The sequence below is a fragment of the Loxodonta africana genome, chromosome 4, assembly GCF_030014295.1.
Source record: "Loxodonta africana isolate mLoxAfr1 chromosome 4, mLoxAfr1.hap2, whole genome shotgun sequence".
Lineage (NCBI taxonomy): Eukaryota > Metazoa > Chordata > Mammalia > Proboscidea > Elephantidae > Loxodonta > Loxodonta africana.
In genome coordinates this window covers 185,136,696-185,162,886 of record NC_087345.1, presented here as the reverse complement: position 1 = coordinate 185,162,886, position 26,191 = coordinate 185,136,696, and positions in this window count along the sequence as shown.

Below are 26,191 nucleotides of genomic sequence, written 5' to 3'. Positions count from 1 at the left end.
CTCATTTAGGACTTAGAATAATTTTAGTAGCAGGAGAATATAGGGTGGTTTACATTTTTTATTTTTTTTTCAAGATGAAGGTAGTTGTGTTTTAAAAGTTGTGACTGATATATGTATTTTAAAATTTGAGGCAGTGTTAAATTAGAATACCTAAATGATCTCTCAATATGTTTGCATATAATGAAATGCAAGAAGTAGATAAGCCTTTGTTTCTTAAAATACAGAATTACTAGCTTCACTTTTCAAATGTTTAAAAAATAGGCGTTGGTGCTTTCCATATCTTTATATTCTGAAAACCTTAAATCAGGAATTTCAAGCCCAATTGAATTTTCCAATTTCTTTCCAAAAATAAAAGCTCTAAACCTACAAGTTGAATTTAGAAGTGAATTGTTTGATATTTTACTCAGGCTTAAACATTTCTAAAAAATTAACAATCTCCATTAGTATTTGTATCTTTCCCTTCTAAGAAATAAAATTTTATGTCGTTATTATATTCTGATATAGAAAAAAATGTTTTAATAAAACATTCATTCTTCAGCACTAGCTGAAAAAAAGTCTTTTGGTTTAGATATCTTTTTTTTTATTTTTGCTCAATAGCTTTTATAGTATAAGCTATCAGTTCAAAAATACATTTCAAATAAGGTATATTATTTATTGAATAAACTAAAAAAAAAAACTCAAGAGCTCAATAATTCCAGTCCTGTATTTATCTTCTCAGAGTAACTTGATGTCAGTAAATGGTAGATTTATGCATGCACATTTAACCAACAATAGTGGATTTCAACATCTTTAACTCATTTTTGGAGAGAGATTGTAACTCAAGAAAAATAATTTTAACATGATATACTTTGCTCAACAAAACACATACCTGCATCCAAGATTTGTTTGACATTTCTATGCCTTTTACATAAATATTAGAAATGTTTCAATAGAATTTTGGAAGACTTTTATTTTCACCAAACACTCATACGCTTTAGCTTAAACAAATTAACAGCAAAATATCAAAAAATCTGTGTTTTTGGTGGAAGAAAGAATGGGAGTGAGGGAGGGAGGCCCATTCAATAAAATTCTCTAGGGGGAAAAAAATGTTCTTGACTGTCAAATTTTTTTTTTTTTTTAAGTTTTAGATGAGAAAAAAATGTACAGTTTCTCAGATATGTTAACAAGTAATAAAGCCTAGGAAGTAGATTTTCATTTTCCAAAAAGAGAATTATATTATCCTGGCTACTCAAATGCATTATGTGAGCATTTAGGTTTTTTTTTTTTTCCCCCTTGTGCACTATATTTTAAAATTTAGATCTTACTAATGTTTGAAGTCTTAACTTATACGGTAATGCAAGAAAATGTTCTATTCAGTCTGGAAATGTGAGTAATATGTTAACTTAATAAAAAACAATATTGAACATGTCACATTACACATTATGTTTTCTTAGCTCATTGCCAGATGTCAAATAACAACCAATAACAAGAGATAGGAAGATTTTCTGGATTTCATTACCTCTTTTCTACGTCATGATTCTTCTTGACCAGGGTATTTTTGTTCTGTCTACAGATGGACTTGATTATAGAAGACCTGGCCGAACAGTTTCTGAGTATATATTGTGAGAACACAGGGGTTATTATGATATTAATACTTTTTTTATAACTTATTAAGTGCAGTATGTTGAGTACTGTTCTAATACTTTCATGCATTAATTCATGAATTTGCTGTATGTAGTGGACGCCCTAGTGGCACAGTGGTTAAGCACTCAGCTGCTTAATGAAAAGTCTGTGGTTCGAACTCACCAGCCGCTCTGCAGGAGAAAGATGTGGCGGTCTGCTTCTGTAAGTTGACTATAAGTTGAAAATGACTCAATGACAAAGGTTTATTTTATTTTATTTTATTTTAAGTGGATGCCATGCCACACCACCAAGCTTTTCAGGACAGGGGTACTCATCGCTGTCAACAGATGTTGATATGCCGAGTCCATCTTCAGGAATTTCCCATTGCCACCCCCAGTGTAAACAATCTCACCCTGACTGGCTGATGAAGAGCACAAAGGTCTGAACCTCTGGTTTCAATTAGAGACACTGCTGAAGGGTCACGGGTCGCCTCAGCCCCAGAGCTCCCCATATAGTGGCTGAGGCCTCTGTGACAACTGCACCACAGTTCAGATGCTCCCTCTGTCTAGTCCTGTTTTCTTCTCCTCAGAACTGATTTCCTGAAAGTTGTTGTTGCTGATGTTAGCAGCCGTCAGGTCAGCCCCCAACTCACAGTGACCCCTGTGGACAGTGGGATGAAACGCTGTTAAGTCCTGCACCATCCCCGTGATGGGCTGCCAGTCAATGCGATCCGCAGAGTTTTCAATGGGTGATTTTGGAAGTAGTGCACCAGGCCTTTCTTCCTAGTCTGTCTAATTTGGAAGCTCCAGGGAAACCTGTTCAGTACCATAGCAACACGCAAGTCTCCACTGACAGACAGATGGCTGCTGCCACGCTTGAGGTGCGTGAACCAGAATCTAACCTAGCAGTGGCATCGCTAGGGGGTGCAGGTTGTGTGGACCACACCTGGTGACACTTTCAGAGGGGGTGACAGCCTGTATATTTTTTGTGCAGTGTTTCAACAGAAATTTATTATTTTTTATTAAAATATCCTTGTAGTTGGTTGTAACAACCAGAGCTTTTCATAAACCCAGCTTACATGTATCAGTATACCTACAAGGTTAAAAACTCTATGCTAATTTACTTTTTGAACCTTCTAATGTGCTCCTGGAAACCCTGGTAGCCTGGCGGTTAAGAGCTATGGCTGCTGACCAAAAGGTCAGCAGTTCAAATCCACCAGCTGCTCCTTGGAAACCTTATGGGACAGTTCCATTCTGTTCCATGGGGTCACTATGAGTCGGAATCGACTGGAGGGCAACAGGTTTTTTTTAATTACTTCTGCTGACGTAGTGGTTAAGAGCTAACCAAAATGTCAGCAGTTCAAACTCACCAGCCATTCCTTGGGAGCTGTACGGGACAGTTCTACTGTCCTATAGGGTTGCTATAAGTCAGAACCCATTAGATGGCAAGGGTTTAATGGCCTTTTATCAGTGCTGTCATCATTACCCAATTACAATGATGTTTCGAATCACGTGGTTTCATCCGCACACGCTACAAGCCTGCGCTACAGTTTTCATTGCTGCCAGTGTTTTTATAATCACTGATTTTGTCAGATTTCTTGGTATTTAGCCACTGTATTGTGGTAATTAGTATTTGTGAACCTATATCAATAACATTTCTGAGAATAAAGTAATTAAATGAAAATGACAAAAAGAAGACAAGGCTTATGCTAAGTTACTAATAATGTTGTAATTTAATGTAGAAAGATTTTACAAAACAATTTTGATGTTAGTATTAATATGGTCTAAGAAATATTACATTTAAGCAATTTACAACTCTATTAACCACATATGATTTTATGATTAAAATTGATAATAAACATTCCTAAGGATTCTGTGTGGTCTGGAATGGAAGGAGCCATTGAGGGTGTGACACCCACCCTAGTGATGCCACTGTAACCCAGGTGTCCTGTATGGAAGATGAGAATTCACCATGGACCTATAATTCCCCCAATAAAGCCTGTGTATGTGAATAGCCCTCACAGACCCTACCCTAAACAAAGCAGGAAAGCTAACTCCAAATAATGTAAACTTCTTTTTCATGTTCGATGGACAGAGCTAGAAGCAATTGATGGAATTTACAAGGAAGCAGATCTCAGGTCAGTATATGGTGAAATTCTCCAATAATTGTGAAATTATGTCAAAATGGTAGGAACAATTTTATAAGTGAATAAACTTTCTGTTGCTTGACAGGAACAGTTGTTGCAAAAAGAGATAAATGTAGCCCTAGGAGAATGTGAGAATTTTTCAGTGTAAATGTAATTACGTCGAGTACTAATAAAATCATTAAAAATAATGTGTGATGATAGATTCCTATGTGTTTTGGCAGAAGCAGTACACATAATTCACTGGTATTGCTATAACAAAAACCTATTGCTGTCGACGTGAACTCCTACTCATAGCTACCTATAAGATACAGTAAAACTGCCCCATAGGGCATCCAAGGCTGTAAGTCCTTATGGAAGCAGACTGCCGCATCTTCCACGGAGTGGCTGGTGGGTTTGAACTCCTGATTTTTCGGTTAGCAGGTGAGCTCTTAACCATTGCCCTACTGAGGCTCCTTGCTATAACAAAAGCTTTCCTCATATCATCTATGCATTTGGAAAATTGGAACTGGCTTGGTGCTACTGCCTGTCTCGTCCTAGCAATAAATAATCACCGTTCACTTATAGATGGAAGACAAAAAAACAAAGTATATACTGATAAAGGATACATTTAGGAAAAATTGTACTTTTGGTTTATAAGAAGAAGCCCTAGTGGTGCAAATAGTGAAGTGCTCTGCTACCAACTGAAAGGTTGGCAGTTCAAATGCATTGGTGGATCCACAGTAGAAAGACCTGGCAATCTGCTTCCATAAAGACTATGGCCAAGAAAACTCTATGAGAAAGTTCTACTCTGTCACATGAGGTCGCTATGGGTTAAAAATTAGTTGATGGCACTTAGCAACACAACAATTTATAAAAACTCAAATGTCAAAATTAAAGTAAAATGAAATATTAAGTTATGGTACTTATGGAAACCCTGGTGGCATAGTGGTTAAGTGCTACCGCTGCTAACCAAAGGGTCGGCAGTTCAAATCCGCCAGGCATTCCTTGGAAACTCTGTGGGGCAGTTCTACTTTGTCATATAGGGTCGTTATGAGTTGGAATCGACTCGATGGCACTGGGTTTTTTTGGGGGGGGGAAGTATGGTACTTATGTTGCTTGCTCAATTCTGTATCATTAGCCAATTGTAACAAAAAATCTATCCAGAAGACATTTTTAATTCTTAGTATTACGGTCACAGATATTTGAGTACAGGCATACCTCGTTTTATTGCACTTCACTTTATTGTGCTTCCTAGATACTGTGTTTTTTTAAAAATTGAAGGTTTTGTGAAACTGCATGGAACAAAATCTATTGGTGCCATTTTTCCAACAGCATGTGCTCACTTCCTGTCTCTGTGTCACATTTTGGTAATTCTCACAATATTTCAAACTTTTTTGTTATTATATTTGTCGTGGTGATCTGTGATCAGTGATCTTTGAAGTTACTGTTACAACCGTTTTGGAGCTTCACGAACCTTGCCCGTACGTTGGTGAACTTAATCGATAAATGTTGTGTGCATTCTGACTGCTCCACTGACTAGCCATTCCCCAGTTTCTCTCCCACTCCTCGGGCCACCCTATTCCCTGAGACATGAGACTATTGAAATTAGGCCAAATAATAACCCTACAATAGCCTGTAAGTGTTCAAGTGACTGGAAGAATCTCACATCTCTCACTTTAAATCAAAAGCTAGAAATAACCAACCTTAGCGAGGAAGACATGTCAAAAGCCAAGCCAGGCTGAAAGCTAAGCCTCTTGCACCAAACGGCCAAGCTGTGAATTCAAAGGAAAAGTTCCTAAAGGAAATTGAAGGTGCTACTTTTTTTTTTTTTTTTTTTACCCCAGTGAACACATGAATGGCAAGAGAGTGGAACAGTCCTATTGCTGATACGGAGAAAGTTTTAGTGACCTGGCAAGAAGATTAAACTAGCCATGACCTTCTCTTAAACCAAAGCCTAATCCAGAGCAAGCCCCTAACTCTCTTTAATTCTATGAAAGCTGAGAGAGGCGAGGATTCTGCAGAAAAGAAGTTTGAAGCTAGCAGATGCTGGTTCACGAAGTTTAAGGAACAAAGCTGTCTCCATAACGTAAAAGTACAAGGTGAAGCGGCAAGTATTGATGCAGAAGCCGCAGCAAATTATCGAGAAGACCTACCTAAGACAGTTGATGAAGGTGGCTACGCTAAACAACAGATCTTCCATGTAGGTGAAATAGCCTTATATTGGAAGAAGATGCCATCTAGGACTTCCATAGCTAGAGAGGAGAAGCCAATGCCTGGCTTCAAAGCTTCAAAAGACAGGCTGACTCTCTTGTTAGGGGCTAATACAGCTGGTGACTTTAAGTTGAAGCCAATGCTCATTACTGTTCCAAAAATCCTCGGGCTCTTAAGAATTATGCTAAGTCCGCTCTGCCTGTGCCCTATAAATGGAACAACAAAGCCTGGACGACAGCCCATCTGTATACAACATGGTTTACTAAATGTTTTAAGCCCACTCTTGAGATCTACTGCTCAGAAAAAAGATTCGTTTCAAAATATTGCTGCTCGTTAACAATGCACATGATCACCCAAGAGCTCTGATGGGGAAATACAAGGAGATCATTGTTGTTTTCACGCCTGCTAACACAACATCCATTCTGCAACTCGTGGATAAAGGAGTGAGTTTGACTTTCAATTCTTATTATTTAAGAAATACCTTTCGGAAGGCTATAGCTGCCATAGATAGTGATTCCTCTGATGGATCTGGGCAAATAAATCCTTCTGGAAAGGATTCACCATTCCAGATGCCATTAAGAACATTCATGATTCATGGGAGGAGGTCAAAATATCAACATTAACAAGAGTTTGGAAGAAGTTAATTCCAACCCTCTTGGATGACTTTGAAGAGCTCTAGACTTCAGTGGAGGAAGTAACTGCAGATATGGTGGAAATAGCAAAAGAACTAGAGTTAGAAGGCAACTGTTAGGTCAACTTGTTTATGTATATTTTCAGCTGATGACACAGGATAGAAAATCATTACGGTATTCAGATTTCATTAGGTAAATTTAAAAGCATGTACATAGCTTTTTAGTTGATCCTTTTAACCTTTAAAACTCTAATATGTGCAGATATAGATATTATAGCCTTTGCAACTACTTAAAACAAATTTTTTCAAGTGGCAACTTAACATTGTGTGAGGGAATATATAGTTTTTCAAAATTATGTTAGATGTTAAAATAGCAAAAAATTTCCACCAAACAAGATCACTCAAAATTACCTACCATAAGTTCGGTGATACCCTCTTTTCTTTTCTAGAAATAATACTATCTAATCCAATCTTGTGTGGTAAGCACCCATTCATGATGGAAGATAATTAAAAAAGTGTGCATATATAAATTATAAATAGATACATATTTAATATATGTGCTTTTTTAACACCTAACATAATTTTGGAAAACTATATATTCTCTCACACAATGTTAAGTTGCAACTTAAAAAATTTTGTTTTAAGGTTAAGTAGTTGCAAAGGATATATTATCTAGATCTGCATGTATCGGAGTTTTAAAAATTAAAAGGATCGACTAAAAAGCTATGTACATGCTTTTAAATTTACCTCATGAAACCTGAATACCATAATGATTTTCTATCCTGTGTCTTCAGTTGAAAATAAACATATACAAGTTGACAAAACAGTTGCCTACTTTATGTCATTTTTCTTTTCCTTAAATGTGATTATTTAATATATTAAATCATATGTATAAAAAAGAAAAACCCATTGCCGTCAAGTCAGTTCCAACTTATAGCAACCCTATAGGACAGAGTAGAACTGCACCATAGGATTTCCAAGGAGCAGCTGGTGGACTCCAACTGCTCACCTTTTGATTAGTAGCCAAATGCTTAACCAGTGTACCACCAGGGCACTCAATCATATATATATATATGTATGTATATGTATATTTATGTATATATACGTATATGTGTCTACATGTATGTATATGTATATGTGTCTATATGTGTATTTAATGTATATGTGTATAATATGTATTTGTGTGTGTGTGTTGTTAGATGCTGTCTAGTCAGTTCCGACTCATAGCAACCCTGTGTACAACAGAATGAAACACTGCCCGGTCCTGCGCCATCCTCACAATTGTTGCTATGTTTGAGCCCATTGTTGCAGCTACTGTCAATTCATCTCGTTGAGTGTTTTCCTTTTTCGCTGACCCTCTACTGTACCATGCATGATGTCCTTCTCCAGGAACTGGCCCCTCTGGATAACAAGTCCAAAGTACATGAGAGGAAGTCTCGCCATCCTCATTTCCAAGAAGTATCCTGGCTGTACTTCTTCTAAAACAGACTTGTTCATTTTTCTGACAGTCCATGGTATATTCAGTATTTTTCACCAACACCATAATCCAAAGTCATAAATATATATGTCAATTGAAGAATTGATTATTTTTTAATATATATCTGAAGATATATATGTATATCTACGTCTATATTATTAGCAATGGAAGAAGTAATATCACTTGGAAAATCCAAAAATAAGAAATGTTTAAAGTTGGAAGTGGTTCACAATCAGTAGGTAATTTAGGGATGCCCTCTCCCAGTTAATGCTCTGAACTTTTCAAATCTGTGTCATTTCTGAATCAGCCCCCTGCTCATTTTGTCAGTCCTGAAAAGACACATTGAAAAATTATAATGAGATTCATATAAATAAAAGTTATTATTAAACAAACATCATACTAAATGGTACACTGGTGTTTTATATATGCTATCAAGTCCCACTTAGCCAAAGAGGAGGAGGGAAAAGAAAAAGAGGAGGGGGGGAAAGAATAGAACTATTTGAGAAAGGTGTTTTTTCTTATCTTAAAGATGAAATAATTTAAGTAATCTGATACCTCAAAATGTCCAATTTGAGATCAGACTGCAGTATATTGAGTTACAAATGTCATTTCTTTCTAGAAACAATTCTTCACTAGTGGCCCTTCCTCCTCTTTTTCTCCGATTTCATGTTCTCATGTCTTGTTAACTAATGGGAACTTGTGATACCCTTTAGACTCACATTTCCTGGGTGTTTTTCTCACTAAAAGAAATGAAGACGGAGGATTTGGGGAGATGATTTTCCTTAGATCCAAGATTGCTGTTGTCTTGTTCCTTCCCAGACAATAGATGACTTTGACTTGAACTTGTGAGAAATACGTTCCACCAGATTGATGCCCCCTTCCAGTGGGTAAGTCCATAAGAGTCTACCTAATGTAACCCTTCAGGTATTAATGATGCATGTTATGCTCAATTAAAACAGACAATCTGGCATTCTTTGTCCTTATAATTGATCCTCCTCAGAAAAAAAAAAAATATATATATATATACTTTAGCTACAGGCAAAATGCTGCCATTTACTTTATGAATCACACTGTTCTTTTGAATATTTGACCTCTTTACATTTGTAGTACTTGTCCTTAACTCTGATGGAATTTTTTTGAGGGTAATAAATATCTACCGCTTTTCATACAATAATTTTAGATTTTTCTAACATGAAACATTTTATTTGCCAGTCATTTTAGTCAAGATCTTTATAAAATAAATGTTACTGTGTGGAAATCATATTCCCTGAATGTATCTATAAAGACTGAAAAAAGACAAGTAGAAGAATAACTTTCTTCTGCCAAAATGGAAAGTCACTAGAAGAAATATCTTCTAAGATAGAGATTGGGTTATAATCAGGGATAATGGAGGCAGAGGAACAAGGGGAAACAAAAATAATTCAACTGCACTGCAGGACGACTGGAACTATGACTTCAAGACTCTACCAAGTTATTATAACCCAATCAGGAGGACCCACTTTATTCTCAGGCAAGAAGCATCATTATGGATTGAATGAAAGGTTTTAGTCCACTGCATGTTTCAGGAAATCCATTCACTGCCCTGAGAGAGGCAGTGACATATGGACACATCACCATGATCATAGTATTCTGTTGATTAACTCTTATTTGAGGCGCTAAATACTGAAAACAGAATTGCTACAGTATTTACAAAACTTGTGAATATTATGCACTTCCAAAATACAATACACCTGTACATCCCCGCTTTGTAATTTTTAACTGGCCAAAATTTCAAGTTGAATAGGCATTATGATTTTATTTCTTCTTCTCTTCCAGCTGGAATCATTGTAAGAGTTTTATTCATATGCCAAAGCTTAAATTAGCAGCTTTATCTTGTCAAGAGAGAAGCATAATAAGAATTGCATTCAAAACAATAGGCAACACAATGATTGATACTAATTATTGCAAGGAAGTTCTGAAATTAAGAACTAGTCAATACAGGCATATATGCAAATGTGAAAGGGCAAGTAGGATATGACACTTACATAGACGTACTGTCAATCTCTGGAAGCAAGATATCTTCCTTCCGTTGGAAAAAGTAGAGTGCATTCAGCATACCCAAGTTGATCTGGAAATAAATTACATTAGCATTTAGAGCACAGATATGATAATAAAAAGGGACTAATATGACCAAATTAAAGTTTTAACAAAATTAGATAGATGATAATGGAAGCATAAGGAAAAGTTACAGAGAAATTATTTTAAAAATTCTGTTTACTCTAAAGCTAGGTCTGCAAAATAAAAGGTAATTCAATATTAAACATTTCAAAAATTGAGAAAGTGGTCCATTACATAAGTTTGGGTAAAGATATTATTACTAAAAAGTGGATAAAATATGGTTTGGAGTGGAGGGGATAGGAGAACATATTGAGTGTAATCAGAACTCACCTTAGGTCATGATAGCTAGACTTGGATGTGTTGTTTTATCAAGTCAGGTCACAAAATATCAACTTCTCTCACTTTCTCTATCAGAAAGTGCAAATCTGATTTTGCTATAAAATTAAAGCTGATTAGCAAAATCTTTAAAACTAAAGCGGGGAATTTTCTCATAGTCATTAAGAATTTGCCAGAGTGAAGATTTGTTTAAGTATACAAGATTTTCATTTTTCTAGCAGAAATATATTATAGTTGTAACATTTCCCACAAGTGAACTCTATCAGCAAATTTTGACTGCATGAACCAGAGCCGCCATAACCCAAGTCACATGGTTGGATATGCAGACCTGTGTGATTTTTTTTGTTGTTGTTCCTTAAAAAAAAAAAAATATTACTATTAGTGATAAATTACTAAGGCACTACAAATAAACTAGAATGATTTTTTAATGGAATTCTCAGTCTTTTAAAATTTTTACTAACAATCATTGTGCAAATGAAAAGTAAGCACCTTGAAAATACTTAATTTTATGTAATTTTCCTCCATTACTGGCAGTCTTAGCCAAAATAATTTTTGATACAAGCTTAATTCTTTCAAAGCAACTTAAAGTAATAATATCAAACAAAAGACATGTCCTTTGTGGAATGGCATATATACAAGATACAAGGAAAACACCCAGACTTCGGCTAAAAAGTCAGGTACTCATAGAACTTGAAAGCTCTTGCCTGCCTTAACAAATTCATATAGATTCAAATTTACTGATAGTGTGGCCATTATTGTTTAGTTAGAGCTGCTGATATCTATATATCCTTCTTGTGACTGTGAATTTGTCTTGCCATGGGGGCTTACATGTTGCTGTGATGCTGGAAGCTATAGCACTGGTACTCAAATACTAGCAGGGTCATCCATGGCAGACAGGTTTCAGCTGAGCTTCCAGACTAAGGCAGATTAGGAAGAAGGACCTGGCGGTTTTCTTCTGAAAAGAATTAGCCATTGAAAACCTTATTAACAGTAGCAGAATAGAAGATGAGCCCCTCAGGTTGGAAGGCACTTAAAATATAACTGAGGAAGAGCTGCATCCTAAAAGTAGACAAGCCTGTTGCCATCGAGTCGATTCCAACTCATAACCACCCTATAAGACAGAGTAGAACTTCCCCATAGATTTTCTAAGGAGCACCTGGTAGATTAGAACTGATGGCCTTTTGGTTAGCAGCCGTAGCTCTTAACTACTACACCACCAGGGTTTCTGCACCTAAAAATAGAGTCAACCTTAATGACATGGATGGAGTCAAGCTTTAGGGACCTTCATTTGTAGATGTGGCACGACTCAAAATAAGAAGAAACAGCTGCAAACATCCATTAATAATGGGAACATGGAATGTACAAAATATGAATCTAGGAAAATTGGAAATCATCAAAAATGAAATGGAACACATCAATATCAATATCTTAGGCATTAGTGAGCTGAAATGGACTGGTATTGGCCATTTTGAATCAGACAATCATATGGTCTACTATGACAGGAATGAGAACTTGAAGAGGAATGGTGTCACATTCATTGTCAAAAAGAACATTTTAAGATCTATCCTGAAGTATAATGCTTCAGTGATAGAATAGTATCCATGTGCCTACAAGGAAAACAAGTTAAAATGGCTATTATTGAAATTTACACACCAACCACTAACAAGAAAGATGAAGAAATTAAAGATTTTTACCAACTTCTGCAGCCTGAAATTGATGAAATCAGGGTGCACTGATAATTACTGGTGGTTGGAATGCGAAAATTGGAAACAAAGAAGGATCAGTAGTTGAATGCCTCAGTGGTGGAAATGATGCCAGAGATCACATGATAGAGTTTTGCAAGACCACTGACTTCTTCATTGTAAATACCTCTTTTCAACAACATAAACAGCAACTATACACATGGACCTCTTCGGATGGAATACACAAGAATCCAATTGAATACATCTGTGGAAAAAGACAATGGAAAAGCTCAATATCATCAGTCAGAAAAAGGCCAGTGACAGACTGCAGAACAGACAATCAATTGCTCATATCCAAGTTCAAGTTGAAGCTGAAGAAAATCAGAACAAGTTGATGACAGCCAAAGTATGACCTTGAATATATCCCCCTGAATTTAGAGACCATCTCAAGAATAGATTTGACGCATTGAATACTAATGACTGAAGACCAGACAAGTTGGGGAATGACAGGAAGGACATAATACATGTAGAAAGTAAGAGGTCATTAAAAAGACAGGAAAGAAAGAAAAGACCAAAAAGGATATCAGTAGAGACTCTGGAAGTTGCTATTGAATTTTGAGTAGCTAAAGGGAAAGGAAGAAACGATGAAGTAAAAGAGCTGAACAGAAGATTCCCAAAGTCTGATCGAGATCTAGTAAAGTGTAATGACTTGAGCAAAGACCTGGAACTAGAAAACCAAAAGGGAAGGGCACATTCCACATTTCTCAAGCTGAAAGAACTGAACAAAAAATTCAAGCCTCGAGTTGCAACCCTGAAGGACTCTATGGGGAAAATATTGAGCAACACAGGAAGCATCAAAGAAGGTGAAAGGAATACCCAAAGTTGCTATTCCAAAAAGAATTGGTAGACATTCAACCATTTCAGGAGATAGTGTATGATCAGGAACTAATGGTGCTGAAGAAAGAGGTCCAAACTGCACTGAAAACACTGGCAAAAAATCTGTCTTGCAAGAAGTACAGTCAGAACGCTCCTTAGAAGCAAGGATGGTGAGACTTCTTCTCACATTCTTTGGACATGTTATCTGAAGGGAACAGTCCCTGGAGAAGGATATTATGGTTGGTAAAGTAGAGGATCAACAAAAAAGAGGAAGACCCTCAAAGAGAAGGATTGACACAGTGACTGCAACAACGGACACAAGTCTTTAGTTCCTTTTTCTCATGTCTGTACCACACAATTAACACCTCACAATAGAGTAGCTAAGGAGCCCTAGTGGTACAGTGGTTAAAGTGCTTGACTATTAACCAAAAAGTCACTGGCTTGAATTCACCAGCTGCTCCATGGGAGAAAGCTGTGGCAGTCTGCTTCTGTAAAGTTTACAGCCTTGGAATCCCTATGGGGCAGTTCTGCTCTGTCCTTTAGGGTCTCTATGAGTCAGAATTGACTCAAAGGCAACAGGTTTGGTTTTTGTATACAGTAGCTAATACTCTAATTCTACCACCTGTTTGTCTGTTTGTGGTGGTTGTGTGCTGCTATGATGCTGGAAACTATGCCACCAATATTTTGAATACCAGAATGGTCATCCATGGTGGACAGGTTTCAGCAGAGTTTCCAGACTAGGACAGACAAGGGAGAAAGGCCTAGTTATCTACTTTCTGATCACATCAGAACATTGTCCAACTCACTAACTTTGAACATGTCATCAGAAGGGATCAACTGCTACAGGAGGACATCATGTTTGGTGAAGTAAGAGGCCATTGAGGATGAGAGAGACTGAGATGGATTGGCACAATAGCTGCAAGGATGGACTTGAACATGCCAGCAATCATGAGGATGATACAGGACTGGACATTATTTTGATCTGTTGTACATAAAGTTGTCATGAATCAGAGTCCATTCGACAGACAGTAATGACAAACAATGCACTAATTATTTTACCTAATAATTTTACACCTGATAATTAGTTATTTTGGTCTACCTTATCTATTAACCTAAAAATGTATAATATTACCTTGTATATTATCATTGTATAGTGTATATTAGCTTAAAATCTTACTGAAAGAGAAGAAATTGTATATTTTTTATATGGATACAGGAAGCTGTCTCAGTTCATAACAACTACAAAATAAGCAGCAATGTGGTTCTTTATCTGATCCATGGGAAAATTTTGATAGAAGACATAAAAAGTACCTCTGTAGTAACTTGCATATATTTTCATGCTGTCCCACGTCATTATGAAAGTGTATGTTGAATTATACCCTGGAGTTAGTAATTTTAATTGCCTTAGTCATATTTAATCTTCTAATTAAACATTATTTATAGGGATGAGAATCACGAGACTCACTTAAAGTAAAATCAGAGGCGAGTCTTTAATCTGACTTGGTTACACTCCCAGGGCAGAAAGGCTGCATCAGGATTCCCTTCAGGAGGCAATTTAGGCTTCATACTAATGAGAAGTGCTGGCTTTCTTGGAAACTCAAACAAAACTTAAGCAATAAAAACTATTGAAGGCATATGGAAAATGTTAGCAGATGACTTTCTATTCCAATTGAATTGTTATCCATATATCATGATTATTAATACATTGGTAACATTGCTTTGTTATTATAGCTAGGTCATATGTTAAGAATATTTATTGTCTGCAGCAATGTGCATTAGTGGTACACATTTAGTGTTAATGCTTGCAATAATCTTCCCTGTGGCTACTTTCCTCTCGAATTTACAGATTTAGGGTCTTATGCCAATTCTTTAACAAAATAAGTGTTTTCATGAACTGACTCAAAAGGTCAAGCACTGTCACTGTTTACAATTTCCAGGAGAAAACAAATTTCACGGTACAATTCCAAATCTCTATTTTATATGTGTGACTCACTCTACCTAGCCGATTCAACAGGAACATGAATAAAGTAAAACCTTTATGCAAAGAAATTACCAAATATACAAATAGCTACATTTATATGAATTTATGTCATTTTCTGAGATATCTCGACCTCGTGATTTTTTTCATGTTATTGGTTGGAATAGTCCAGAATGCATTAGAGCGAAGTGGATGTTTTTGCTATTTGCTTAGCCAGGAAATACTTTGTGAATATTAAACTTGATAGAATTTAATAATATAGCTTGATAATAGAGATGGATAACATTTTATGAATGGAAGGGAGATGGGTAAGCCAGAAAAAAAGAGCAGGAAAAGTAAACAGACTGAGGGATATCATATTTGAGGAATAATTTTGCTAATATGGCACAAGTAAAAACAATAACAGTGAAATGGAGATAAAATAAAGAATTCCATGACCCATTCACTTGCTTACTCACAAAGATTTACCTTGCATGACATCAACTGTACATAAAAAAAAGATTACAGATTTTATATAGGTGTGATTTATAAGGGGAGGATGGAGAGAGATTTATTATGGCAAAAAAGGTGTTAATTAGGTACTATAGAAAGATGTAGTTGAAAATATGAAAAATCTGTGATATATAAGAGTTTTAAGTGAAAGACAAGTGATTGCAGTCATAAAAGGCAGGTGTGGAAATGCCACAAAAAATACTTAGATTTGAGAACCCTGGTAATTTGCTTTACAAGGAGTATTTTATAAAGATTACATTTATCTTAAAGAGTATTTAACAACCTTTGTCTTTCTCATTGAATTTACTGGGACACAGTCATCTGAAGATGTCTATTCCATGGTTGATATAATTAATTTTTTTTAATGCAATATCAGTATGCACAACACATGCACACAAATGCACACTTATTCGAAGACATGCCTCCAAAAATCCATGCCTTTTATGTTCCGTTCTCTAGCATGGCTACTGATACTTGGCCATGACCCTGGTATACTTTTTGAATTACTCCAGCATAGCCTTTGGCAGAAATGGGGGAGTGAGAGGAAGTTTAAAATATTGTACCATACAAAACTATGTTCGCAATTATTTGTACAGTAGAACAAAATGCTATTTGAAATAAAAACTTATTTCAGGTGATTTTGATTACTAGGGTAAGGTCTATCCACACTTCTGTCAGCTTGTCACACTGTGGGGGCTTGTGTGTTGCTGTGATGCTGGAAGCTGTGACACTGAGATTCAAATACCAGCAGGGTCACTCATGGTAGACAGGTGTCAGCTGAACTTCTAGACTAAGACATACTAGGAAAAAGGACCTGGTGGTTTACTACTGTAAAGAATTAGCCAGTGAAAACCTTATGAATAGCAGCCAAACATTGTCTGATATAGTGCTGGAAGGTGAGCCCCTCAGGTTGGAAGGCACTTAAAATATGATTGAGGGACAGCTGCCACCTCAAAGTAGAGCCAACCTTAATGACATGGATGGAGTCAAGCTTTCAGGACCTTCATTTGCTGATGTGGCATGATTCAAAATGAGAAGTAACAGCAGCAAATAACCAGAACGTGCAATGTACGAAGCATGGATCTAGGAAAATTGAAAATAGTCAAAAATGAAATGGATCGCATAAATACTGATATCCTAGGGATTAGTGAGCTGAAATGGACTGGTATTGGTCATTTTGAATCAGATAGTCATATGGCCTACTATACCAGGAATGACAACTTGAAGAAGAATGGCATTGCGTTCATCATCAAAAAGAACATTTCAAGATCTATCTTGAAGTACAGTGCTGTCTGTGATAGGATAATATCCCATATGCCTACAAGGAAGATCAGTTAATATGACTATTATCCAAATTTATGCACTAACAACTAAGGCCAAAGATGAAGAAATTGAAGATGTTTTACCAACTTCTGCGGTCTGAAAGATCAAACATGCAATCAGAGTTCACTGATAATTACTGGTGGTTGGAATGTGAAACCCGGAAACAAAGAAGGACCAGTAGTTGGAAAATATGGCTTTGGTGATAGAAGCGATACTGCAGATCTCATGACTGAATTTTGAAAGACTAACAACTTCTTCGTTGCAAATACATTTTTTCACCAGTATAAACGGTGACTAAACACACGGGTTTGCCAGATGGAATACACAGGAATCAAATCAACTACATCTGTACAGAAAATGGAAAAGCCCAATATCATCAGTCTGAACAAGGCTAGGGGCCGACCGCAGATCAGACCGTCAATTACTCATATGCAAGTTCCAGTTGAAACTGAAGAAAATTAGAACAAGTTCACGAGAGCCAAAGTAAGATCTTGAGTATATCCTACCTGAATTCAGAGACCATATCAAGAATATATTTGACAAGATGAACGCTAATGACTGATGACTAGGCCAGTTGTGGAATGACGTCGAGGACATCATACAGTAAGAAAGAGGTCATTGAATAGACAGGAGTGAAAGAAAAGACCTAAATGGATGTCAGAAGAGACTCTGAGACTTGCTCCTGAAATCAAGTAACTAAAGCAAAAGGAAAAACTGATGAAATAAAGGAGCTGAAGAGATTTTAAAAGGTTGGCTTGAGAAGACAAAGTATTATGATGACATCTGCAAAGACCTGGAGATAGAAAATCAAAAGGAAAAAACACTCGCAGCATTTCTCAAGCTGAAAGAACTGAAGAAAAATTTCAAGGCTTGGGTTGCAACCCTGATGGATTCTACAGAGAAAAAAATAAATGACGCAGGAAGCATCAAAAGAAGATTGAGGGAATATGCAGAGTCTTTACACTAAGAAGAATTGGTCGATGTTCAACCATTTCAGGAAGTAACATTTTATCAGAAACCCATGGTACTGAAGGAAGAAGTCCAAGCTGCACTGAAGGCATTGGTGAAAAACAAGACTCCAGAAATTGATGGAATACCAGTTAAGATGTTCCAGCAAATGGATGTAGTGCTGGAAATGCTCACCCCTTTATGCCAAGAAATTTGGAAGTCAGCTACCTGGACAACTGACTGGAAGAGATCCATATTTATGCCTATTCCCAAGAAAGGTGATCCAACCCTACGTGGAAATTATCAAACAATACAACTAATATCGCATGCCCACAAAATTTGGCTGAAGATCATTCAAAAGCTGCTGCAACAGTGTCAGCTGGGAACTGCTAGAAATTCAAGCTGGATTTAGAACAGGACCTGGGACCAGGGATATCACTGCTGATGTCAGATGGATCCTGGCTGAAAACAAAGAATACCAGAAAGATGTTTACTTGTGTTCTATTGACTATGCTAAGGCATTTGACTGTGTGGATAGTAATAAATTATGGATAACATTTCAAAGAATGGGAATTCCAGAACACTTAATTGGGCTCATGAGGAACCTGTACATGGATCCAGAGGCAGATGTTTCAACAGGACAAGGGGATACTGCAAGGTTTAAAGTCAGGAAAGACGTGTATCAGGGTTGTATCCTTTCACCATACTTATTCAATCTGTACGCTGAGCAAATAATCCGAGAAGCTGGACTATATGAAGAAGAATGGGACATCAGGATTGGAGGAAGACTCATTAATAACCTGCATTATGTAGATAACACAACCTTGCTTGCTGAAAGTGAAGAGGACTTGAGGCACTTACTGGTGAAGATCAAAGACCACAGCCTTCAGTATGGGTTGCACCTCAACGTGAAACAAAAATGGTCACAACTGGACCAGTAAACGACATCATGATAAATGGAGAAAAGATTGAGGTTGTCAAGGATTTCATTTTACCTGGATCCACAATCAACACACATGGAAGCAGCAGTCAAGAAATCAAAAGATGCATTGCATTGGGCAAATCTGCTGCAAATGACCTCTTTAAAGTGTTGAAAAGCAATGATGTCACCTTGAGGACTAAGGTGTGCCTGACCCAAGCCATGGTATTTTCCGTCACCTCTTATGCATGTGAAAGCTGAACAATGAATAAGAAAGACCAAAGAAGAATTGAAGCCTTTGAATTGTGGTGCTGGAGAAGAATATCAAGTATACTATGGACTGCTAAAAGAAGGAACAAATATGTTTTGAAAGAAGTACAACCAGAATGCTCCTTAGAAGCAAGAATGGTGAGACTATGTCTCACATCTTTGGACATGTTATCAGGAAGGTTCAGTCCCTGGAGAAGGACATCATGCTTGGTAAAGTAGAGGGTCAGCAAAAAAGAGGAAGACCCTCAACGAGATATGTTGACACAGTGGCTGCAACAATGGGCTCAAGCATAACAATGATTGCGAAGATGGCACAGAACCAGGCAGTATTTGGGTCGCTATGAGTTGGATCTGACTTGACAGCACCTGACAACAACAACAGTGTAAGGTCACGATACATATCAGGGAGGCAGGTTTTTGTTAGGAAAGTTTCTAGATTTAAGCTTGAAATTTTGTGTTCACCTCCCTCCTAAATTACTTTTTATAATAAAGCAGAAGAAATGTTTACTTACTGCAGCTGCTTCAGAAGAAAGAGTGAGTAATGCTAAAGTAAATTAAAAAACAAACAAACAAACAAACAAACAAACAAAACAAAACCATTGCTAATAAGTCAATTCCAACCCTATAGGACAGAGTTGAACTTCACCGTAGGGCTTCCAAATAGTGGCTGGTGGATTCAAATTGTGGAACTTTTGGTTAACAGCTGAGCTGTTTACCACTGTAGCGCTAGGGCTCCAAAAGAAGATGATATTTAAAGAGCAGCTAGGAGTGAGGGAACCAAAATATATAAAAATATATGCTACCTCGGGAAGTTAATCAGCAAAAGACTCTGTGAAATAAGTTACCAAGGGACTTTCCGTACAGGCTATATAGTAGATGATTTCAAGTCAATAATTGTACTGCGAAGTTAGCTATTTTATTATACCAAATTTTAATAAAAGTATGCAGCATATAATAGCCTCATGGTTTTGGTTTTGAGGGAAATTTTAAGATAGTTGCTATATCTTATATTTGGGCTTACTTATGAAATAGAAATGATACGAGCCATAATTGAGTGTTAGATAATTTAGCTACTAAAAAAAAACAAAGAAACTAGAGTCAAACATGACCATGAGAATCTGTATAGTCCATATTACATTTTCCATAAAATGTTGGAGCTTGTGCAGAGTTGTGTGTGTTTATGTGTATGTGTGTATATGCATGTGTGTATGAAATTAAAAGAGAGAAAACCAAGAGTTAGAGACAGATGGATTGTGTTAAAATTCAAAAACACAAATTTCAACACTGGCGTCAAATATGTCATTTATTAGTTCCTTCATTTATATAAATAGTTTTTAGGCACTTTATTAAATTCTTGGGAACAAAATAGTTAATAAAATGGTCTCTTTATTCCAGGCATTATTTTCTAAAGAATTAGCAATCTAGAGAACATCAGAAATCAATTTCTGAAGTCAGGGGCATACACATGATCAGTGAGTCAAGAAAGAAACCTTAAATTTGACATTAATAATATGAATAAAAATACATTTGATGAAACATCACAGTCTTCACAATCACACTATTTATGTGGAAGTGGCAAAAAATAGAAATACGATAGCCATTTTAAGTACATGGATAGAACGTAATTCTATCTGGAAATAGTTACTTTCCATTACCTAGTGACAAAATGCCATTCAAAGATATTGAAAACACTTGCAGACACACTGCACTATTTTTCCTGCATTCTAAATAATATCATAGTTCTCATGAGCTTTTACCGAGGGTAATTGAAAAGATGGTAATAAATGGTAAATTCACAAAGTTATAGGTAGAGCTTAAACAAGAGATGTAGAATCACCTAGCAGCTAGCAATATCAGGAAGTTGTTACCACCACCATTCCTAAGTCATTGCTGGAGCCCAACGAGGGGTGTAGCTATAGGAAAGTGTCATTAGATAAAAGTTGTGGCTTTCTGGCACTAGGACCTCCAGACCTACTGAGGCCCAAATCATGGGAATGAGAACCAACATTTTATTTTCCATTGATTTATATAACACTGAGGGGATCTCTCCCACTTCCATCCTTACCTTGGTTTCCAGACCTATCTGTTATAGGTGTGTGGGAGGGAGCACTACATATTGCCTGCTAGTTTAATGAATATACTGCATCCTTGTAGGACAACCTCTTTAATGCAGTTTATTTTCTCCTAATTGAGTTTTCAACAAGTCATTCCACCATTATATGCTTCTAAATGATGGGGCACACGGTAAGACCACTGAATTTATATTCATCTATTTATTATTTCCACCACTCATCTGTCAGTTTGTTATGCTATGGTGGCTTGTGTGTTGCTGTGATGCTGGAAGCTATTTCAAATACCAGTAGAGTCACCCACAGTGGACAGGTTTCAGTGGAACTTTCAGACTAAGACAGACTGTGAAGAAGGACCCGGCAGACTACTTCTGAAATAATTCGCCAGTGAAAACCTTAGGCATAGCAGTGGAACATTGTCTGATATAGTGCCTGAAGATGAGCCCCTCAGGTTGAAAAGCACTCAAAATATCACTGCATAAGAGCTGCCTCCTCAAAGTAGAGTTGACCTTAATGATGTGGATGGAGTAAAGATTTGGGGACCTATATTTGCTGATGTGGCATAACTCAAAATGAGTATAAATAGATGCAAATATCCATTAATAATTGGAATTTGGAATGTATGAAATATGAATCAAGGAAAATTGGAAGAAGTCAAAAATGAAATAGAATGCTTGAAGACAAATATCCTAGGCATTAGTGAGATAAAACGGGCTGGCACTGGGCATATGGAAACAGACAACTGTATGGTCTACTATGATACAACAATGATGGGAATGAAAAATTGAAGAGGAACAGCATCATATTTATGATCAAAAATAACTATCCTGAAATACAACACTGTCAGTGAGAGGATAATATCCATATGCCTGCAAGGAAGACCAGTTTACCTATTATTCAAATTTATACATCAACCCCTAATGACAAAGATGAAGAAATTGAAGATTTTTACCAACTCCTGCAATCTGAAATTGATGAAGCATGCAATAGGGACACAGTGATAACTGCTGGTGATTAGAATGTGAAAGCTGGAAACAAAGTATAAAGATCAGTAGTGGAAAAATATGGCCTTGGTGATCGATGACAGAGAGTGCATGACAGAATTTTGCAAGACCTATGACTTATTCAATGGAAATACCTTTTTCAACAATATAAACAGTGACTACATGCATGGACCTCACCAAATTGAAAACACAGGGATCAGCTGTGAAAAGAGACAATGGAGGAGCTCAACATCATCAGTTAGAACAAGGCCAGGGGCCAACTGCCAAACAGACCATCAATTGCTTATATGCAAGTACAAGTTGAAGCTGAAGAAAATTAAAACAAGTCCATGACAGCTAATATATGACCTTGAGTACTTTCCACCTGAATTTAGAGACCATTTCAAATGTAGATTTGATGCATTAAACACTAATTACTGAAAACCAGATGAGATGTGGGACATCAAGGACATTATACAAGAAGAAAGTAAAAGGTCATGAAAAAGGAAAGAAAGAAAAGACCAAAATGGTTGTCAGAAGAGACTCTGAAACTTGCCCACGAGTGTGGAGTAGCCAAGGCAAATGGAAACAGTGATGAAGTGAAAAAGCTGAACAGAAGCTTTCAAAGAGTGGCTCAAGAAACAAAGTATTATAATGAAATTTGCAAAGACTAGAGTTAGAAAATCAAAAGGGAAGAACACGCTTGGAATTCCTCAAACTAAAGAGCTGAAGAAAAAATCCAAGCCTCGAGTAGCAATTTTGAAGGATTCTATGGGCAAAATATCGAACGACACAGGACGCATCAAAAGAAGATGAAAGAAATACATGGAGTCACTGTACAAAAAGAATTGGTTAATATTCAGCCATTTCAGAAGACATCATATGATCAAGAACTGATGGTACTGAAAGAAGAAATCCAAGTTGCCCTGAAGGCATTGGTAAAAAACAAGGCTCCAGGAATTGATAGAATACCAGTTGAGATGCTTCAACAAACAGATGCAATGCTGGAAGCGCTAACATGTCTGTAACAAGAAAATTGGAAGACAAGCTACCTTGCCAACTGACTGGAAGAGTTCTAAATTCATACCCGTTCCAAAGAAAAGTGATCCAAAAAAAATGCAGAAATTATTGAACAATATTATTAATATCACATGCAAGTAAAATTATGCTAAAGATAATTTAAAAAATGGTTAAAGCAGTTCATAGACAGAGAACTGCCAAAAATTCCCACCAGATTCAGAAAAGAACGTCGAACAAAGGATATCATTTTGGACATCAGATGAATCTTGGCTGAGCGCAGAGAATATCATAAAGACGTTTACCTGTGTTTTATTGACAATGTAAAAGCATTTGATCATGAGCACCCAATGCTTTTGGTTGTAAGGACTGGGAGGTACCCCTTGTATCCTTGTCATGAGTGGCTGGATGTCCTGAGTGGAGCCACTAGTCCTCATGGCCCTGATGTAAGTAGGTGAGGATGCTGTTTAATAGGCAAAGTAGTGTCAACTATCAAACACCCACCTCTCTACCACACAGCATAAACAGTTGCAGTCTGCCAGCAAGGACCTATTCTCCTGAAATATGCCCATACAGGTCCATGCAGGGGGGAAAGGTATTCAAAACCCATGGCCATTTATGCCTGGACAGGAGCCACTTCTGTCCTGAGCTCCCCAAGTTAGTGGAGCTGGCACATTATCTTCTCCCTCTGTTGTGAATTTATTCCTTCTCCAAATCTGGGAGCATGGCTCAGGGTGCTCAAATGGTCCTATCTCAGGCCCAGGGAAATTAACAGCCACTGAAGCTGGCTTGGGAGCGGGGGACACGGTAAAATATACACAAGTACTTAACTTTTTCCCAGAGCACCGTTCTTTTCTGGGTTCGGAGGTGTGAGTAGACTGTACAGCTGGCTGCTTCTCCCTGAGAAAACTGCTGCTGAATGCTGCTCTCAGCCTGCCGTAGCTCCTCCCAGGAACAGTGCCTGAGGGATCCCAGTGATTCAAGTCCAGTAACTCCTCTCTGCTTGTAAACCGACTCACCCGACTCTCCCTTCCTCTGCCGCTAGGTCCATTTTCTAACTTTGCCTTTGTTGTTCAGGGCTCCTGGGTTGTCATAAATATAATTATTTCACTTGATTTTTTGGGTCTTTGTTGTAAGCAGGATTGCCTGAAGCATCTGGCTATTCCGCCATCTTGACCCTGCCTCCATCTTTTGATTTCTTTACTGCTTCTTCCATGGGCATTGATTGTGGATCCAAGTAAAATGAAATCCCTGACAACTTCAGTATTTTCTCCGTTTATCATGATGTTGCTTATTGGTCCAGTTGTGAGGGTTTTTCTTTTATGTTTAGATACAATCCATACTGAAGGCTGTGGTCTTTGATCTTCATCAGTAAGTGCATCAAGTCCTCTTCACTTTCAGCAAGCAAGGTTGTGTCATCTGCATAATGTAGGTTGTTAATGAGTCTTTCACCAATCCTGATGCCCTGTTCTTCTTCATATAGTCCCTCTTCTAGGATTCTTTGCTCAGCATACAGATTGGATAGGTATGGTGAAAGGATACAACTCTAACTCACACCTTTCCTGACTTTAAACCATGCAGTGTCCCCTTGTTCTGTTTGAATAATTGCCACTTGATCTATGTCCAGATTTCTCATGAGCACAATTAAGTGTTCCAGAATTCCCACTCTTTGCAATGTTATCCATAATTTGTTACAATCCACACAGTTGAATGCCTTTGCATAGTGACTAAAACACAGGTAAACATCTTTCCTGTATTCTCTATTTTCAGCCAAGAACCGTCTGACATCGGCAATGATATCCCTGGTTCCATATTCTCTTCTGAATGCGACCTAAATTTCTGGTAGTTCCCTGTCAAGATACTACTGTAGCCACTTTTGAATGACTTTCAGCAATATTTTACTTGCATGTGATATTAATGATATTTTTTGATAATTTCCGCATTCGGTTGGACCACCTTTTTGGGAATAGGCATAAATATGGATCTCTTCCAGTCAGTTGGCCAGGTAGCTATCTTTCAAATTCTTGGCATAGACAAGTGAGCACATCCAGTGCTGCATCCATTTGTTGAATCATCTCAATTGATATTCTGTCAATTTCTGGAATCTTGTGTTTCACCAATGCCTTCAGTGCAGCTTGGGCTTCTTCCTTCAGCACCATCGGTTCCTGCATATGCTACCTCTTGAAATGGTTGAATGTTGACCAATTCCTTTTTGGTTTAATGACTCTGTATTCTTTCCATCTTCTTTTGATGCTTTCTGTGTCTTTTAATATTTTCTCCTAGAATTCCTCACAATGAAGTGGGTTAGGAGCAGTTATAGTGATGAGATCTGTAAGATTAGATAGTGCCTTAAGCCAATCTCTTTTGAAATATAAAAGAGAGAAGAGAGCAGAGAGATACGGGGACCTCATACTACCAAGAAAGCAGTGCCAGGAGCAAAGTGCATCCTTTGGACCTGAGGTTCCTGCACTGAGATGCCTCCAGACCAAGGGAAGACTGATGACAAGGATCTTCTTCCAGAGCCAACAGAGACAGAAAGTCTTCCGCTGGAGCCAATGCCCTGAATTCAGACTTCTAGCCTACTGGACTGTGAGAGAATAAACTTCTGTTTGTTAAAGGCATCCACTTGTGGTATTTCTGTTTTAGCAGCACCAGATGACTAAGACCACTGCTAACCAAAAGGTTGGCAATTCAAATCCACCACCTGCTCCTTGGAAACCCTATGGGGCAGGTCAACTCTGCTACTACAGGGCTGCTATGACCCAGAATAGACTCAAAGGCAATGTGTTTATATATATATATATACATATATATTGGTTTTGCATCTCTAGAAAACCCAGCCTAAGACAGAATTTGGTACCAGGAGAGTAGGATGCTGCTCTAACAGATGCCTAAAAGGTGGAAGTGGTTTTGAAACTGTGAATGGGTAGAGACTGAAAGAGTTTTAAAGTGCCTAATAGCAAAAGCCTAGATTGCCTTGAAGACAGTGTTGGTGGAATTATGGACGTCAGAGACAATTCTGGTGAGGACTCAGAAGAAAGTGAGGGGAGCTGTTACACTGGATATGGTAAAGATGGCGAGAATCTGCAGCAGAAAAACAGCAGCCAAACCAGGAGACTGGTGCAAGACAGTGCTGGAGCTGACCCATGGAGTGA